A 19,923-nucleotide genomic window follows, 5' to 3' on the forward strand; every position below is an offset into this window, starting at 1 on the left:
TCAGCGCTGGTAGCAAGGCTCGGCTCACGAGGCCTCCTGCGTGCCTCGCAGACGCTTGCCAGCCACCGGGCGTGGGGTCTGGCTGAACAGGGGGAGGAAGGCTCCATCGTGCTGGGCCTTTCGGAAGCTGACCTCCAGAGAGCTCACCCCGCGGGGCAGTCGGCGGCGACTGATGCTGTGGGGCAGCGTGACCCCAAGGCCTGGAAACTGGCTCTGTGTGGATGCTCAGGCCCCCGGCCAGCGCGACGGAGGGGCCTTCTGAATGGTGATCTGTTTCTCTTAAGTTTTTAGTTCCGGATGGCATTTGCATCTCAGAAGCATGTCGTATTAGGTGTTCTGGCATCCGGGGCCGTGTAGACTCCGTTGAGACTGCCCCACCCGGGGTTAGCCGGTTCCTAGGAGGGTAAACAGCTGACCTGGGAGCAAGGGTTTCAAATACAAGCTACCAATTTGTGGTCCACACCCCACCTCCATTCGCTATGGGGCTCTCACTCCGGGCCATAACTCCCCTACCCTAATCGCCCAGAGCCAGGCCCCAGACAATCAAGGGGTGGCCTTACACCCAGGGTCTGCAGAAATTATCCAACGCAACCAATTTTGAGCCTCTACACCTGTCTCACCTGTTCCTTCCCATGGAAACCACACTGTGGGCCCTTGCCCACATTTTACTCCGGCTCACTCTGCCTGCTGTCTGCCCCTGGCGCCTCCCTGTGTGCCCCCGAGGGCCTGGTGTCCAGTGCCCCGTCCACCTAGGAACCGTAACAAACTATCTTTTCTTTTTTACTTTTTTAAAGTGTGTTTCTTGGGAGAGAGAGAGCCTGAGTGAGCGAGGGAGGGGCAGAGAGAGAGGGAGAGAGAGAGAAAGAATTTTAAGCAAGATCCACCCTCAGCCCAGAGCCGGATGCGGGGCTCGATCTCACGAACCAGGAGCTCGTGACCTGAGCTGAAATCAAAAGTTGGACGCTTAACCGGCTGAGCCACCCGGATGTCCCCAAACGATCTTTTCAATGGCATTTATTTCCTGATTCATTGGCCTTGCTGTACCCCATTTTTTAATCAATACACTATATTTTAGAATAAATATCAGCCAAAATATGTCCCTGAGTGTTTCCACAAGAGTTGAGCATAGTCTCGATGTACCTTAGGTTTAAAATCTGGGCTTCCACACAGCCAACAATGGCAAAAATCCAAAACCGAAACAAAACAAACAACAAAAACAAACAAACAAACAACAACAAAACCGGGGCCAGTAATCAAGGCCCAGCACCCAAAAGGGGCCCAGGGCACATCAACGTCCAACCCTGTGAAGGGTGTTCTGTCTCTCCTGCAGGAACCTTTTTACCGATGGGGTCCAGCCTTCTCTTAATGGTCCTGGGCTCCTAAGCAAAATATTCCAACTTTTTTTTTTTTTTTTAGTTGACTTATTTATTTAGAGAGAGACAGTACGAGGGGCAGAGGGAGAGGGAGAGGGAGACAGAATCCCCAGCAGGCTCCACAATGTCAGCGCCGAGCCTGATGTGGGGCTGGAACTCACGAACCATGAGCTCATGACCTGAACTGAAACCAAGAGTCTGACGCTTAACCGACTAAACCACCCAGGTGCCCCAAAGGCTTTTATTTTTAATACTAAAAAGGTATATCATTATTTTCAAATATATTTATATGAATTCGTTGTTTGGTTCACTACTGCTGCTTTGGACGTTTTTCAGTCCATTTGGACGCCCTTGTGATAGTCGCCATGGCTCTTAGTTGGATTTTCAAACCCACCAGACGCGCTACAGAGCTGCCTCCTTCCCTTCTTCCTCCCCCTGCTTTTGCTGTGCTTTCTTCCTCACATTTCTCACATTCTGAAAACTCTAAAAAGTGGGGGAAAGGGCAGAAAATCCTGAAACACACATAGAAGTGGCCCCTTCCTAGAGTAGTTGTTATTAGGTCCCGTGTTTGGTTTTCGTTAAAAAAACAAAAACAGAAGAAATAAAACATTGGCAAGTAAAACTACAGATTCTTCTGTCTCCTCTTCCAGGCCGGTCACCTCCCTTCTTCCTAAAGCTAACCACTGTTTGGTGTCTTTCTAGCCCAGTTTTTATTCCTTTGCATCGCATACACATGAATCCTTGAACAAGATGAGCGTTGTGCTTTAAGCTTTCACATAAATGGTCTCATGCTGCTGGCAGTATTCTGCAGCTTGTTTAGTTGTTAAAGATCTACCCGTCTATCTCATCTCTTTCCGCAGCTTTTGATGATGATACTGTGTTCCAGCAGATGAATTGCCGCATTTATTCAGACAGTCCACTGATTCTGCAAGGAACATCTTTCCGCGTGTCTCACAGGCAGATATGCCGGGGTAACTCTGGCATATTCACAGACCTCGAGTGTGCTGGGTCAGAAATGATGCACGCTGTGAAATTGACAGAAAGCCTGTCAAATTTCTCTCCAAAGGCGTGGTCCGGGTCATGTCTTCGCCCACGGAATCTCGGCAAGATTCTGTCTACTGGGAGCAGGCTGTTGGGCCTCCGAAGTTTGTAGAAAAGCGAGAGAGAAAAACAAATGAGTTTGTTCAACTCCGAAGTTTCATGAAAGAGTGGCACAAACCACGAACAAGTTACTAATAGTACTGTTTCTTACAGAAACTTGTGCCCGGATGCAGTGCCCATCGGGTTTGGAGTTCTACAAACGTTTGGCGCCCACGGCATTGCCTCCAACTTATCCACAACCGTGTCGCTAATGTCTGCCTTTCCATACTTTCTCCTTTCAGGAAAAATCCTTTCTTTTCCATTCTCTATGTCCCCTGTAACATTTGCATGACCTAGTTCTTGCAACTATATACAGCAGTGACTATTTTAACTCCTGGCCACTCAGTGAAGTGGGCATAATAATATCTGGAGTGAATTGATAACTTTTTTGGCATATATGTCTACATGAATTAGATCCAGCCAGAGAGCTTATATTAAAGAGCGTCTTCATAACAAGGGCCGGAAGCTTTTGATCTATGGATCTCTAGCTCTCTGTTTAATAGGTTTTTGTTTGGGTGGGAGGGGTCACCTAGGTGGCTCAGTTTGTTAAGCCTCTGACTTCGGCTCAGGTCATGATCTCACAGTTCATGGGTTCGAGCCCCACATTGGGCTCCGTGCTGACAGCTCAGAGCCTGGAGCCTGCTTCAGATTCTGTGTCTCCTTCTCCCTCTCTGTCTCTCCCCAGCTTGCTCTTTGTCTCTCTCTCTCTCTCTCTCAAAAATAAATAAACATTTAAAAAATTTTAAAAGTAGTTTTCTTTTAATATCTTTACAAGTAGGGGGAGGTGACCAACTTCCCTGTTTTTCCTGGGACTGCAGAGGTTCCTAGGGCACAGGACTTCCAGTTTTAAAACTGTGAAAGTTTCAGGCAAATCAGAATGAGTTGATTACTCTATTCATATGATTGTAAATGCAATTAGAAAGTGTGCTCCCAAGGGGCGCCCGGATGGCTCAGTCTGTTTAAACGTCCGACTTGGGCCCAGGTCATGACCTCGCGGTCTGTGAGTTCGAGCCCCGCGTCGGGCTCTGGGCTGACAGCTCAGAGCCCGGAGCCTGTTTCAGATTCTGCGTCTCCCTCTCTCTCTGCCCCTCCCCCACTCACACTCTGTCTCTGCCTGTCTCTCTCTCGACAATAATTGAACATTAAAAAAAATAAAAAAATAAAAAAATAAAAAACAAAGTGTCCTACCAAGCCCCAAGATAGCTCAACCAGGGGAGGATGGGAGAGAGTAGGTGGTTTTAAGGCTCTCATGGGGATGCTTAGCTGATGATCAGCAGTGGTCAGCAGTCTGGCTGTAAGGTCTAAAGTAAGATCAGAAAGCTCAGGGTATGATTAGTCAAGATGGAGAGGGAATGAGAGTCAAGACCAGACATGAGCCAGCTTCGCCCAAGGTATCAGCAAGAGTCCCAGCATCAAAGATGGCATGATATACGTCCACGTCAAGGTTTCTCTTTTGCTCTTTCTTCTTTCTTTCTTCCCTTGCCTATGGACGTGTTCTCAAACAACCGGAATGGGTAAACCACGTTGGCCAACATGGTAAAGGAAGACTGCTGGGCAAGGGAGATGGGCAAGGAAATGGGTTAAATGGGTGATGGGCATTAAGGAGGGCACTTGTGATGAGCACTGGGTGTTACATATAAGTAACGAATCGCTAAATTATACACGTGAAGCTAATCTCACACTCCGTGTTAAGTACCTAGAATTTAAAGAAAAACTTCAAAAGGGAAAAAAAAAGGAAGATTGCTGGGTGATGATACAGCAACGCTAGGTTGATGTGCTGTATTGTACTGATTCATTCTCAGACGATGAGAACTTATTTCTCGTTTCCAGTTTTTCAAGATTTCGGACATATTGAGGTTAGGACAATTGAGGACTTTACCAACAATTGGTAATATCTTACATTTGCCTAACACTTTTAACTTCTCAAAGTGCTTTACATCTATTTTCTTCTAGTATTTGCTCTCTAGCTCCAGGAAGTAGCTCTTTTTTGTAGATGGACAAAAAGAAGACACAGATGACGATAAACATTATCCAAAACTCAGGGATGCAAACTCAGCCTAGAATCTTCATCTCCTAATTCCTCATGCTCTCCTAAATTGGACTGTGCTCCTGGTAGAAGGTACAGGAAATATTTTTTTTATATCTAATATCTAATTTGATGGTTTCAAACGTTTAAACTTGCAGCATCATATTGTCAAATAAAATCTTATATGGGACTCAAATATGTAAGACTTTTATTTTATTTTATTTTTCAACGTTTTACTTATTTTTGGGACAGAGAGAGACAGAGCATGAACGGGGGAGGGGCAGAGAGAGAGGGAGACACAGAATCGGAAACAGGCTCCAGGCTCTGAGCCATCCGCCCAGAGCCTGACGCGGGGCTCGAACTCACGGACCGCGAGATCGTGACCTGGCTGAAGTCGGACGCTTAACCGACTGCGCCACCCAGGCGCCCCTATGTAAGACTTTTAAAGTAGAAGTATCTCAGATTGGCATACAGTGCCTGAAACTTCCTCCAGTTCTCCCTTCTTCCCATAAACTTCTTCCAAACTCCTTGGAAGTCAGTTTGGAAACCACCAATGAGTTCCATTCCATTCATTTGCCAAATGAGGAAATAGCCAGAGAGAAGTCACTGGGATATGCCTCAGATTGCCCAGCTGAGTACAGGAAGAATTGGCATGAAGTCCTGTGGCTCTGGATTCTAAGTTCATTAGCAAGTCTTTATCATTGCTTGAGTTTTTCATAGTCTTCCATATCAAAACAGCTATCAGAACCTGTGGTCTTGTTTAAATTCTTTTATTCTCCTGGTTTCATTTGTGTTTGGTTTTTTGTTTGTTTGTTTGTTTGCTTGTTTGTTTGTAGAGCAAAGTTGAACATATAAATAAAGCAAATTATTTCACAGTTCACTCTTCTGGTTTGTTGGTAGAATTCTTTTCAAGCATTAAGGCAATCGCATGGGTAAGTTACCGTAGATAATATAAAATACACTTGGCAATATCACGTCTCCCATTTCCCTCGTATTGTGTCACGTCTAGGTCAGGCACAGAGTAAACATAATCTACCTCTTAAAACAATTACCCAAAACCAGGCACTTGCACTAACCATGCACCTTTTCATTTCTGGGGAAGTCTTTCTGGAATTTAGCTTTTGTTTCCATCTTCTTGAATGTTCTCTCTAGACTTTATTGTATAAAAATATATGTTTGCTACAGATTATCAGCAGATTCCCTAACTTTATTGTAACTGGCTTAACACAAGGCAGAATGACCTATGTGGGGAGACCTTGACATGTAGAAGGATTCTTGTGTCTGAACCTGCTTTGCTGCGTGTATTGAGTGTTGAGTTAATGCCATGGCGAGGCAAGGCATAAATTAAATCTTTTCAAATGGTAACTCTTCAATCCCTTTGTGAAACAACTGGTCTTCTCTCATTGTCTCCCCATTAAATGTCATCATCAAATTCAAGATGGTGAAGAAAATCCCTGGCCCGGTAAAGAAGATGCTAAGTCCAAATTGCATTATTTATGGAATGCAAGTATTACATCAGGAGTCAAAAGGATAAGAGTTTACTCAGGAGGTGGTGATGAATAAAAATGCTCAGCAAATTACCTGAGCTCATCAGCTTGGATTGGAATATCTCATAGTAGATAGTAGTCACAATAATGACCGAGTATTAAAGTCTTCCAACATGCTGGGCCCTGGGCTAAACGATTTATTCCATGCACTTGCATCTTATGAAGAAAGAAACAGAAAGGTTAAATTCTTTACTTTTTTGTGGCAGATCCAGGATTTGAACCCAGGTCAGTCTGGCTCCATTGTCTGAATGCTTAACTGTCCCCATGTTCCACAGCCTTTCAAACCATAACATTTCCAACAGCCCCCAGAGAGGTCAGGCATGAAATAGAATGAGATCTTCTCTTTAACCAATTTCAATTTCATTGAAGGAAAGATCATTAGGAACGAAAAGGGTACTTTGTGCAACTAGCTAGAACTTTTAATTTTTTTTTCAACGTTTATTTATTTTTGGGACAGGGAGAGACAGAGCATGAATGGGGGAGGGGCAGAGAGAGAGGGAGACACAGAATCGGAAACAGGCTCCAGGCTCTGAGCCATCAGCCCAGAGCCTGACGCAGGGCTCGAACTCCCGGACCGCGAGATCGTGACCTGGCTGAAGTCGGACGCCTAACCGACTGCGCCACCCAGGCGCCCCTAGCTAGAACTTTTAAAATACCTCTGAGATTCCTCACCAAGCTCCTTACGAGGTATGGATAAAGTTAAAAACAAAATCTTTAACATACTATTAATTGAATCTCACATTTATCAAGGGTTTGACCTTGAAGTGTCCATGCGCCTTATTTCCAGTCACTTTTGAACCATCACCTGCCAGTTTGGGATATATGGTCATATGATGTCTCAGTTGGTTGAAAGGAGAGAGGTCACTTTAGTTTAAGGTTTTACACGTAGCCAGAAGACATCTCACTCCCTGACCCAACTCAGGTAAACGACTTCATCATCAACATCCCACTGTAGCATTTCTTTTATGGAAGCCACTGAAAAGGGGGATTAGTTCTCAATTCAACTCCATTCTAATCCAATCCAATTCAGTAAACACTCACTGTGTTTGACATTCTGTGGGACACACACACAATAAGGAAAAGGTCTCTGCACTCAAAGAACTCACAGGCGAGGGTGCAAGACAATGAGTCTACATGAATTCCACCCCAGGAGACAGAGGCTGACACAGAGGCGGGATGCACAAAGGAAAGAGTGGTTGTTGACTCAACCAGGAAAAAGGGAGGGAATCCCAGAGAAAGCCCTCACTGAGCTGAGTTTTGTAGGATAAGTCAGACCTCATGGATGGATAAGGAGACAATGGCCCTCGGCGGGAATGGAAGGACGGATCGCCAAAACACAGCAGGTTGTTCAAGTAAGTAGTTCTGGAAAGGATCCTATTCACATGGTTTTAACCCATCCCTGTGCCCTTGACTTTGATCTACCCTCTACTGCATCAGGGTGTCCACCTACCCAGAGTCCCCTCCTGGCATAATTTACTCACAACCATTCACACCCAATCATGGTTCAGGGATGGACTGGTAAAGACCCAGGGCTCCCACTGCGGGGCTGGAGAGACTGAGAAAAGCTTTACATTCTATTTTTTTCTGACTGAGGCAAGACAAAAAGTCTTTCCCAGCAAGAGATTGTTATTATTCTTGGACCGTTCTCTATTTTTAAAATTTGGGCCAGAGCATGCCTTTTGCTTTGGAGTTGGGCAACTAAGATCATTCTACTTCCCAGACCACTTTATTTTTAAAATCTCCATCTGTATTGACTTTGAGCTTGAGCAGGATCTGTTTCCGAGATTATCTTGTCATGGTTCACAATGCTCTGGTGCCCTCTTGCTTTATATTGGTTGGCTTATAGGGTGTAGTGGTAGGTTTAAAAGCTACTTTTGAGGACTTTTCATCATTGTGGTTCCTGTCACTAAAACTCAGGACAAACAGGGGTAAAAAAAGAAGCGTCTTGGAGAGAAAGAAGAAAATGAATATTTTCCTCAATGTGTTTAGTCTGATAGCAAATAAATATATTTGGCAGGGTGAGGGTTACGACGTACACAGAGACATCTCGGCCATCTGTCCAAAGCTCTTCGAACGTGGTTACATCACACTGCAATCGATGGCTGGTTTTTGCTCTAAATATTTGGCAGAGGAGGTGATATCCCCCTGGGATGTCACAGCCCATCCACAGCTTCCTGCCTCGTTGCTGCTTACTGGTTCTCTATCAACAATTAGGATTAGTAGAGAACCCCAGGCTTTTGCTGGGTTAGTTTCCAACTCTGTAAGTTAAATCAGCAATTGAGGATGTCTCAAACTAGGAGCCCGCGTGGTTTTAAGGTTTCTTTTCTTAAGGTAGTGGGAAACCAATTCAACCTGAAAACAAAAATGCCCGAGGAAAAACTCAGAAGCATCTTCCCATGACAGCGAATATCCATCATTAGATTCAAGGGTTTACACACCGTGGGCCTCCGTCAGTCTCCTCAGTTTGTTAACAATTAAAGGTCCTTTCCCTCCCACCTGCCTGGAAGAAGAAAGAGTTTGAGTTCTAATCGGATATAGGTTTACATCAAAGAGTTAAGACAGGAAGAGAGCCAGGAGCCAGTCTCTCAGCTTTCCCCCCCTTGAAATTGAAGTCACTTTCTCTGTTCACCACAGAGAGTCTCTGTGATGCTTGTCACTTTCTGTATAGTCTACTGGGCTAAACGCCTCCCCCCTCCCCCAACCCCCCAAACATGAAAGGAAAGCAAATGAGCCTGTAAGCACTCCCGGATAATCACCCATCCTGGCCTGACCTCCTAGCAGCACAGCTCATTTATCTGATCATCTTTATCTCTCCTTTTTTTTTTTTTTATTATTTTTAATGTTTTTTTATTTATTTTTGAGACAGAGATAGAACAAGCGGGGGAGGTACAAGACAGGGAGACACAAAATCCGAAGCAGGCTCCAGGCTCCGAGCTGTCAGCACAGAGCCCAACACAGGGCTCCAACCCACGGACTGTGAGATCGTGACCCGAACTGAAGCTGGACGTTCCACTGACTGAGCCACTGAGGCGCCCCCATCTCTTTATTGACAACTGACCTAATCTGAAACATTTCCCTTAGGTGAACTTTCTTGTACGGAGTCAGTGAAAGGCGTGGGGCAGAATTTCAGCCCCTTCTGAAGCCCCACTGCCCAAATCATTAGGTGACCCCGCATATTCCCCGTTGCGTAGACACAGACACAGCCTGGCGTGGCGTTGTTAAAGTGTCTTTCCTTTCTCACCCCCCTGCTGGGTCTCAGGCTCTTTATCCACAGCTTTCTGCAGCAGGCCAGGGTGATTCTCAGCTAGGACCTGGGGTTGAAAACTGCTCGGATGGCCATGAGGTAAAAGAGCAGGGTTCCCAGATGCCCCGCTTTCCACTCCACTCCTCCTGTTCCACCCCTCTAGGATCTCTCGCCAGCACCAGATTCCTCTGGTGATTGTAGCGGACCGCAGTCAGCGTCGCTGCATATGGGTGACCACACTGAGCCACCGCCAGAGGTGCCGTTGTGAGAGGGACAGTTGGATGGCGATGCTGAAGAGTATTGGCGTTCTCCCCTTAGGAGGGGGAGGGTGTGGCACTGACCCCCACCTCCAAGGGGAACAATCACTGCTGTGGGCCAAGTCCCCTTACTCAAGCTAAGCTGGGGCAAGCTGAGGACTGAGTCCAGTTCAGTCCTGGGGCTACATTATTTCTTTAGCTGCATTTCACACCGGATAGGTCTGAACTATGGGCATCATTCCTTCGGCCCATGTGGGGTCCAGATGTACATGGTCAAAAGGAATTTTTTCTTTCTAGAGACTTTGGAGGGATCAAAAACTGCTGCAGATTCCAGTGTGTTATTTACATGCACTCTTTAGCACTCCATGACCATGTGACAGGTGCCCTGGGATTTGCAAGTGGAGTCTGGAAAGGAGCGGATTCAAGTCACAGAGACAGACTGACAAAAGTTGCAAGGGCCTGACAGAGGGTAGACAAAGAGAAGTAGGAAAGAACCGAGGGCTGACTTTGGTTAGGCCCTTGGTTTGGTCACCTGTTGGTATAATCTGCTCAAAGGGAAGATGGGAAGAAAAATATCCTCTGGACTTGAGAGAACTCCATCACTCCATGTGCACAGCCATCCATCGGCTTCTCCGTGGACAATGGCTGCAACAGAAATGTAAGACAGAAAAGCCTTACGTGTTCTTAGAACTCCTACTTTCAGGCGGTCCTGTCTTCTTGTTTCTGTAGACTTTCATCTGCAGTCTCACTTACCATCTTCTGTTCCCCATCTTCACCTCAGGGCTCGTGGAAAGGCACAGAAGGCAAGGGCTGAGAATCAGAGGGACCGTGGTACGGAGCTCCACTTTGTCACTCTGTACAGTGACAGAGTTGGGGGTTATTACTTAATCTTGACTGTTCTGAGTTTTCTCATCTGTCAAATGCGGGGATAACAACGTGAGGGGGGACAACGATGGAACACCACTGTAATATGTGGTTCATTGTACGTAAAGGTCTTGAGCCTAGTGGTCGGAGCAAAGAGGTCACATTCTTTTGCAACCTGCTTTTCTTTCAGTTTCTATATTATGAGCATCCTTTTTGTGTCCCTCTATACAGATAAACCCCATTCTCACCCTTAATGACTGCACTATTTTCCATCCTCCGGTGTCCCTAATATATTCAACAGGTGCCCCAAATCATATTAAGGTATGTTATGGTCGTTTTAAACATTTCTACCTGTATTTATTGTTTGGGCTGTAACTATATTGGAGAGAGGTCTGAGGTAGCCTCAACTCATTTGGAAACTTGACAATAATTCCTTGAGGCAGGTACCACGATCTCACTTAATAGATGTGGAAACTAAGCTTCAGCGAATAATTTCTTTGCTCAAAGCCACGGAGCTGCAAATGACCAAGCCAGATTCTAAGTCAGCATATGTATGATGCTCAAGCCCAGCCCACTGGGTTAACATTTTGCATGAACCCTCATGAAATTCTGAACCCGGAAAATTATTTCTCATCATATAATCCATTCTCATCCCAAAGTTCTTCCTAAGTATGTAAGGATTCAGACCTTTTGTATCTTGCCCTCCTTTGCGTCTTGCCCTCTGGTGACCGGCCTAGGGCATAGCTCTCCTAAACCTCCCTGAGAGGGGGTTTTGGTGTACCAACGCTTTATTAAAATCACAGATTTCCTCCCGTTCTTCCCACATTTTCACGTGCTGCACAGAGATTTGTCTGAAAGTAGTGCAGTCTGGCCATCTGCAGCAGAAACCAAGCATTCGACGCTCTATTTACAAGGAAAATACACTCTGACTTCATTAGTAGCCTGGCCTCTGAGGCCTTGACCCTGCAGTCTGGGAAGATGCATGTAGAATTGGGTGGGGATGGGGGGGTCTCACCAAACACACCGGCTCAGCTGGACCGCTTCTTCCGTGGGTCCTCTCTAGGCACTGCACCTGCGCGCTCCCCTGTCCAACCTCCCGGACCACCCACAAAGTGCCGTCAGATGAATTATTCCATCTGATGTCAGCCAAAACCATAGATGTGAAAACCGTGGCTAGATGACATCATAACTCGAAATGTGAGCGGGACAAGGTCAATTTTCATCCACGAAATGTCAAGCAACCAGCCTGACTGATTGTTTTTACTGACTTGACGGGATCGATAGGTTGTTAAGTCATTGTGTTGACACTGACTGAATCAATATCCTTTGAGTTGGAGGGAAGAAGGCAGAGAATAGCAACCAACATTTAAGCAGGAAGCATTCGAGGTCTCATGTGTGTGCCCTCCTGCCTTAGATTCCCTTCTGACCTCCACCCTGCGAGGTGGGCACTCTTATTGTCCCCATATCCCACATGAGGAAACCGAGTTTAAGAAAAGTTACGCATCTTGCCCAAGGTCATCCAGGTTAGTGACCTGCCCAACTTTGAGCCTTGTGTGTAACTGTCAGACTCAACGGCTATCACTAATTGCTTGGAAAGCACTGCAGATCCCAGCACTTGGTGTCCCATGCCCCACCAGCCCTCCAGGTAAAGGGCGGAGAAGGAATCAAAACCTTCACTGGGTTCTCTAGTGACAAACAGTCAGCGATGACTTCGTTACACCACATTTGCGGGGCTGGCATAGGGTTTTCTTGCGTGACCTAGTGACAAGAGTATTCTGGAAGTCGCACACAAGCTACAGTGGCTTTATTTATTTGGATTTTCATGGTTCCGTGCTTTGAGGTTGGAGGTGGGGGATAGAAGACCTTAAGCCTTGAAATACTCACTCTGCTGGACGCCTCATGTGCACGGCTCTGCCTGATGTGGGTGTTTGTAGATAGTTATTTCCTCGCCTGTGTCAGAATCATTTGAGCCCCTGTACTTTGTACTTGAAAGGATCTTCAAAGGGTGACATCCTCTCAGAAGTCTGGACTTCAAGCTTCCTTTTGCCTGCTTTCTGCAGTTGCTTAACAACATTGAGGGTTTGGGTGGATCATCTTTTCTCGGCCCCCACAGACTGTGGCCCAGCCTCTCTTGCAGACCCAGAGGGTCCTAGCACCTGCCCCTGGTCAAACTGTCCCCATGTCTAGTTGGCTTTGGCAGGAGAGAAAAGTGGTGTTGAATTTTCAAAACATTTAGGGGTGCCTGAGTAGCTCGGTCAGTTAAGTGACTGACTCTCGATTTCAGCTCACGTCATGATCTTGTGGTTTGTGAGTTCAAACCCCACATCAGGCTCTGCACTGTCACAGTGTGGAGCCTGACTGGAATTCTCTCTCTCTCTCTCTCTCTCTCTCTCTCTCTCTCTCTTCTGCTCCTGTGTGCTCTCTCTCAAAATAAATAAATAAACTTAAACATTTTTTTTAAAGGGACAGTCCCCTGAAATCTGGGAGGACTGCCTGGAGGAAGCCTGCTTTTCTGTACTGCAGTTTTGGAGGGAAAGGCAGCCTAGCCACCTTTGCTGGAAATACAGTGGGATAACCCTTGCCGTCAGCACCAGCACCGTGACCAGGAATAGTGAAGGGTGTGCCAGCTGCGGAGGGCGAGAAGACAGTGGATTGCAGTAGGAAAAGTCATAGACTAGGAGACAAAAGATTTGGATTTTAGTTGGTGCCCAGCAGTTCCCGTGTTAGCTAAATGCATTTGCAAAGCAAAATCAAAGAATGTTACAAGTTTGATAGTTGAAATCTCAAAACAACAACAACAACAAAAAAGAATCAGTTATCACAGGGAAAAAAATAAGAATTTTGTCTCACTTCTTCATGCTTGTTTTCTGGTTTCACATTGCATTTTATTTGCATTCTGGGGACTTGAGTGCTGGTAGGTGGCACACACACTTTTTGATGCCCAGGACATCTAGAGGTCATGTCACCCAGGCTTTATCCGGGAATGTGCCATTATCCATGTAACTCTGGGCAAATCTGTCCATCTCTCCGAGGCTTGGTTTCCTTCTTTGTTGTTGAACAAGGTTTGGTGGGGGTCAGGGGGACAGGTGGAAGTCAGATAAATTTTCAACTTACAAAGTAGGGGACCCCAATTAATTTTGACTCCTGTGTGCTTCCTCCAAGAAAGAAAGATTGCTGATACTCACCTGGTTAAATGAAGAGCCGTATTCTAGAGGACTACATGGAAAAAATTTTCTTCTGGAATCAGTGAACCATCTTAACTTCAGACAGAGGCCACTTCGTTGGAATTTGGATTCCACCAAAACATCAAAAGGGAACAGAATGGACCTAACCTTAGGAACTACTCCCAGACATCAGTTAACACCTGCTGTTGGAGATATGGGAATGACACTGAAATATTTCCAGTGACAACTTCCTTATGGGTTCAGGTCTAGAAAACAAAAGAACACTTGAAGACACAGACCCACAACTGAGCTTCTCAAGCACTTCTGTCCTTGTCAAGCAGTGACTCAGGGGACCTGGGTGTCCCAATCCTTCCTCCATCAAGACAGCTGATCTGAAACCATTCTCCAGAAGAACGTTCTCCTTCTCATGGGCTTTTATTCATATAAAAGATTATGGTGAAGATTGGTAAATCTTCATTCCTTTAAAATATAGCCTCTGAGGTGCCTGGAAGGCTGAGCCAGTTAAGCATCCGACTCTTGATCTCGGCTCAAGTCACGATCTCATAGTTCATGAGATTGAGCCCCGAGTTGGGCTCTGGGCAGACAGCACAGTGCCTGCTTGAGATTCTCTCTCTTCCTCTCTCTCTGCCCCTCCCCTTACTCATGCACATGCTTTCTCTCTCTCTCTCTCTCTCTCTCTCAATAAATAAATAAACATTTCTGGTGTCTTGTACCCAAATGACAGAAATTTATGCCAACCCTCTTCTGCCTTGATATTTAACCTTGGGGAAAAGTTACCCCACCTACCTACATTTGTCAAACTAGCCAGGGAGTCCCCACAGAGGTGAAGAACTCACAGAAAGAGTGCTCGGTAAATGTTGGCTTGCCTTTTATGATTATTTAAGAAGTTAACTGAAATGAAGTGAAGCTACAACAGTCGTGCTTGTTCGAGCACACTCGTCTTGCTTGCCCCCGCTTGTCTTAAAATGCCTTTCACGAAACATGTAGGCTCTTTCAGTTGCAATAAAAGCACGGGCCTTCTGGGCCCGCTGTCTTTGCTTCCCCTCTCCAAACTGAATGCTCTGTCTTCAACCACTGCCTATTTACCTATTTCACACATATACATCTGCTGGTAGCAGGGCACGATTACCTTCTTGCTTCCAGAAGTATGTCATGTGCTTTTGCTGATTGTTTCAAAAACACACGCACCATGCGTGGCACGTAGCCAACACGGGCCGGGATGAAGACGGTGTTGGGAGCTGGTAATAACAGAGTGCCCTTGCAGAGCTCATGGTGAATAATCTGGTAAATTAGAACTTAGATACCATGCCACATTGTTTAATAATGTTTCGTGTGTTTGATCTTCCCTTCCTCACTGGTTTCTAGGTTCCAGAAGGAACGTAGAAGGGTAGGCATTTTTCATCCTGTCTTAGGTCCATTTTACGAAGCCTATTCTACACACACAGATGAACATAATAACTAAGAAGAAAGCCCCTTCTCCCAACTTCCTAGACTTACTATGGAAAATGCTCTTGTTACATCCTGGTAATTTAGAAAAGAGCTCTTTGAATTTTCCAGCTCACTGAAAGAATTCAATTGGCCTCTGCTTTCCAAGACAGATCAAAAGCCTGCTACCACCCATGCCCCGCCTCCACAGCTCCATGCTCTGACAGCTGCCTTTCCTCCGGGTCCTGCTTTAGTCACAGCTCCGTTTGGAATAATTGTGGATGTGTCATGGCAAAATATCAAGTGAAGGGACTGGTGAAATGAGACAAATCCCAAGTCATAGGACGTAAACACGTGCGTGCCCACCATCTGTATGATGCACTTGGCATTTGTAGCAGCAGTCCGACCAAGGCGTGGACCCTCTCCTGGAGCGAAGCCTTCACTACAAGGTCCCGGGCAGGAAGACTGTGTCCTCTTTAGAACTGTCCCCTGCCCACACAGTACTGTGGTAAGTAGAACAAGTGATAACTGATGCCTCTTGATTATGGAAATACCTCCTCCTGGGCCAGTCCATTCTTTAGTTTGCATGGAACTGGGGGAAGCTGCCAAACTTGTTCAAGGTCACAAGGTAGGGCATGTGGGGACAAGGATCCATGCTCTTTCCAAAATCTTTTCTGCCCACCTCTTAGTAATCTTCTCTCACCTGCCAGGCATCCCCTAACGAGCTTTATTGAGGGGACATAGAAGGAGGCGTGGTTCAGTGTATCGTCTAATGTCACACAGTAGGGGACCTAGTAACTGATCTAAATATACGTTGAAACATGATGTAGGATAAAGATAGCATTATAATTAATAGGTGAAGAATGAACTTTTCGGTAAAGGTGCTGTGACGATTGATTATCCATATGGACCAAAATAAATTTAGAATTCCTAACTCACACCATGCAATTCTAGACATAGTCAAGGCCAAATATGAAATATATAATTGCAACCTCTGAAGAAAAGAGGCTGGGTTACAGAAGTGAGATACTCTGTCGATGGCTTTTTTTGTTCTTTTCCAGGCGTGGTGGCGCAGATTCTGGAAAGGACGATACCCAGAGAACGCTGCCAGGCCGCCTAACCGGCCACCTCAAGGAAAGCTGTAGACATTTCTGCTAAGGGCTGAATTTACTGGGGCCCCTCTTGACCTCGTTTCCTTGAAGTTTGGAGGAATCCGTGAGGGTGGATTGATTCCCTTGTAGTAGTCATTCTTTAGGGTACAAGATCACTGCCACATCGCAAAGTTCCTCATGCTGATGGGGGTTTTTGCAAACCTGGTTTTCAATGTGTTCTTAGGTCTAAGACATAGAAATCAATGGGGGACCTCAATGCCCCTTGAGATGCTGGTAACAGTGGCTTGAAACCCTCAAGCCCTCATCAGACATGCCTCACGTTCCCCAGAGGCTTTGCTCTCGTGGCTACGTTAGACTCTGTTGCCTAGCACACGGCCTCCGCGAGGCACCTTTTCAACTCAGATCCGGACCCCAAGCTCCTGCTCAGTTTCTACCAGCCAGCCTTCTCTCTGACACACCCAGGGAAGCCAGATGTTGACTAGAGTAGCTGAGGTTTGGGGAACAGGGAAGTTGGCCTCAGCACCAACACTTCAGAGGGAAAAGTTCTCTGTGCCCTGGGCCACCCATCACTGCACAGATTCACCCTCGCTCACCCTGTCTCCAGCCCCATCCATCTTGCAAGCTGCTCTTTCTATGTCTCCTTTTCTACTCCATTCAGTGTCTTTATGTGTGTATGTGTGTGTAGGTATGTGTGCATGTGTGTGTCTATATATGTGTATGTGTGTATAACAGAGGGGTTTTTTAGGGCAGTTTTAGGTTCATAGCAAAATTCAGCAGAAAGTACACAGTTACCCTATACCCCCTGCCCCCACACTTGCACAGCCTCCCCCACTATTAACACCCCCACCAGAGGGTACATTTCTTACAATGGATGAACCTACACTGACAGAGGATGAACCTACACTGGATGAACCTACACCTTCAATGGATGAACCTACACTGACACATCTTTCTCATCCAAAGTCCAGATTTTACATTAGGTTTCACTCTCAGTGGTGTCTTCTAAGGGTTTTGACAAATGAATAATGGCGTGTATCCACCACTGTGGTCCCTCCTACAAAACAGTTCCACTGCCCTAAACATCCTCTGTGTCCTGTCTGTTCATCCCTCCCTCCCCCCAAACCCGTGGCAACCACTGATCTTCTTACCATCTCCATAGTCTTTTTCCCAGTGTCATGTAGTTGGAATCCTACAGTGTGGGGCGTTTTCAGACTGGCTTCTTTGACTTAGTCATAGTCATTTAAGTTTCCTCCTTGTCTTTTCACGGCTTGATAGCTCATTTCGTTTCAACCCTGAATAATATTCCACTGTGTGGCTATACCGCGGTTTATTTATCCATGCACCTACTGAGGGACATCTTTGTCCCTTTCAGAACCTCCAGGCTTTGTCAACTGTGAACCAAAGCTGCTTTAAACACCTTTGTTATTCAGTTCCTTATTAGTAGAAAAATATCAAGTAATTCCCCCCTTTCCTATGCACAGCCCCCATCCTTTGCCCTCTGGTGGTCTGGAGCCCACTGACATAGGTGTCCTCAGGGTCAAATCCACCCCCTGCCCACCTCATGTGGGATTTTCAATGAGTGCTCTTGAAAAAAAAAACGCTCTCTACCCCACAGTGGATGCTCAAGTTGGTCATTCAGGTCTCTTGTCTCACTGGTTCACAGATAAAGTAGACTAATCCTTATAGTAGGTTCCTTATGCCCTACTTATCCATTAGGAAACTCAGAGAGCTTGAGGAAAAGCCATCACAACTAGAGGGTAGATTACACATCGTGTTGGGTTGGCACAGACACTCTGGGTGTTCTCTCTGCCGAGATGCCCTCGGATCCTTTTCACAGCTGCGTGCCTCCAACCCCCTGCTCCTGCCTGTGTTGCTGTCACCAATAACAGCAAACTAAAAGGAGAAGAGAGCTGACTTAGCCTGGTAAGTGATGTCTATCAAAAGCCCAGAAAAACTTCACGGGGAACATTTGGACTTCACCCCTTTCTCACCACTTCTAACTTATCTTTGGAGATCTGACTGCTACAAGTAGAAAAGGAAGTGAGGGGCGCCTGGGTGGCTCAGTCGGTTAAGTGTCCGGCTTTGGCTCAGGTCGTGATCTTGCGGTCTGTGAGTTTAAGCCCAGCATCGGGCTCTGTGCTGACAGCTCAGAGCCTGGAGCCTGTTTCAGATTCTGTGTCTCCCTCTCTCTCTGCCCCTCCCCTACTCATGCTCTGTCTCTCTTGCTCTCAAAAATAAATAAAATATTAAGAAAATTAAAAAGAAAACGAAGTGAAATAGGAGGTAAGAATTAGATATAAAGAGAAAAATACTGTCCTTATTTTCAGGTGCAATGTCTGCATATGTAATCTAAAGAAACAGGAGACAATTTATGGGAGTTAATATGAGAGTCCAGTAACATGGTTAGATACAAATAGTCCTAAGTCACACAGTGGGGAGCCCAGAAATTGATCTATACACACACTGAAACTGACGTAAGAGAAAGGTAACACTGCAACTTTTAGGCAAAGAATGAGTTTTTCAAAAAAGGTGCTGTGACCAATACGCTAAAATGAATTTAGAGTTCTTATCTCAGATCTTAAAGACTAAGTATAAAATATATAACTTTAACATGTTGAAGAAAACATAAAGGAACATTTTTGTCACTTCTGAGTAAGGAAGTGTGTCTTAAAACAAATTTTTAAAAAAATGAGATAGATATTTGATCACCTTAAAGAGTTTAAATTTATGAATATTAAACACTCTCATCATTAAAATAAAAATGGAAGCCAAGGAGCACCTGGGTGGCTCAGTCGGTTAGGCGTCCAACTCTTGATTTCAGCTCAAGCCATGATCTCAAGGTCGTCAGATGGAGCCCCTGCACTGGGCCCCATGCTGGGTGTGGAACCTGCTTGGGACTGTCTCTCTCCCTCTCCCTCTGCCCATCTCGCAGCTCTCTCTCTCTCTCTCTCTAAAATAAATAAATAAATAAATAAATAAATAAATAAATAAATAAAAGTGTTAGGAGATATCGCAAAGAATTAGTAGTTAAGACATATACATGTAGGTATATATATACACACATATATAACTTAAGATATATATATACACACACACACACACACACACACACATAAAATTCAAGCTATATAAAGTACGTATTTAAGACATATAAAATGAGTTTAAGATTCATGTATAAATTTTTATGCATAATAAGAAATGAACAAACTATTTTTTTTCAAAAAGTATAAAACAAATACTTCCCAGAGGAGGGAGCCTGAATGCCAATGAGGATGTAGAAAAATAAGAATTCTCATGCACATAGACCAATAAATTGGTACGATGCTCCTTTGGAGAGTAATTTGGCATTACTCTAGTGCATATATCTAGTGTGTTATTCTGGGTTCTCCAGAGAAACAGAACCAATAGGATACATATATATATATATATATATATATATATATATGGAGAGAGGGAGAAGGAGAGAGAGAGAAAGGGAGAGAGGGAGAGGGAGAGAGAGGGAGAGAGACAGAGACTTATCATAAAGAATTGGCTCATGTGATTATGGAGGCTGAGAGGCCCAGATCAGCAGTTGACAAGGTGGGGACCCAGGAGAGCAATGGTAAAGTTCCAGTTCAAGTCTGAAGGCCTTCAAATCAGGAAAACTGATGGTGTAAGTTTCCATCAGAAGGTAGACGATCCATATCTCAGCTTGAGGATGCAGAGAGATTTCTTCCTTAGCCAGCCTTTTGTTCTCGCAAGGCCTTCAGT

At 45.3% G+C, this 19,923-nt stretch overlaps 1 long non-coding RNA gene across 1 annotated transcript; it reads right to left on the bottom strand.

The window, feature by feature from the left end:
• Positions 1–1,587: 1,587 nt before the first annotated feature.
• Positions 1,588–19,160, bottom strand: LOC147575806 (uncharacterized). The gene is made up of 4 exons (XR_015241576.1): positions 18,953–19,160; positions 10,341–10,500; positions 10,120–10,232; positions 1,588–2,511 (listed from the first exon to the last, which is right to left on the bottom strand). It is a non-coding gene; the product is annotated as an uncharacterized LOC147575806 (long non-coding RNA).
• Positions 19,161–19,923: the final 763 nt, after the last annotated feature.

This window comes from Puma concolor, chromosome D2, assembly GCF_028749965.1.
Source record: "Puma concolor isolate L17-30 chromosome D2, mPumCon1.1.hap2, whole genome shotgun sequence".
Classification (NCBI taxonomy): Eukaryota; Metazoa; Chordata; class Mammalia; order Carnivora; family Felidae; genus Puma; species Puma concolor.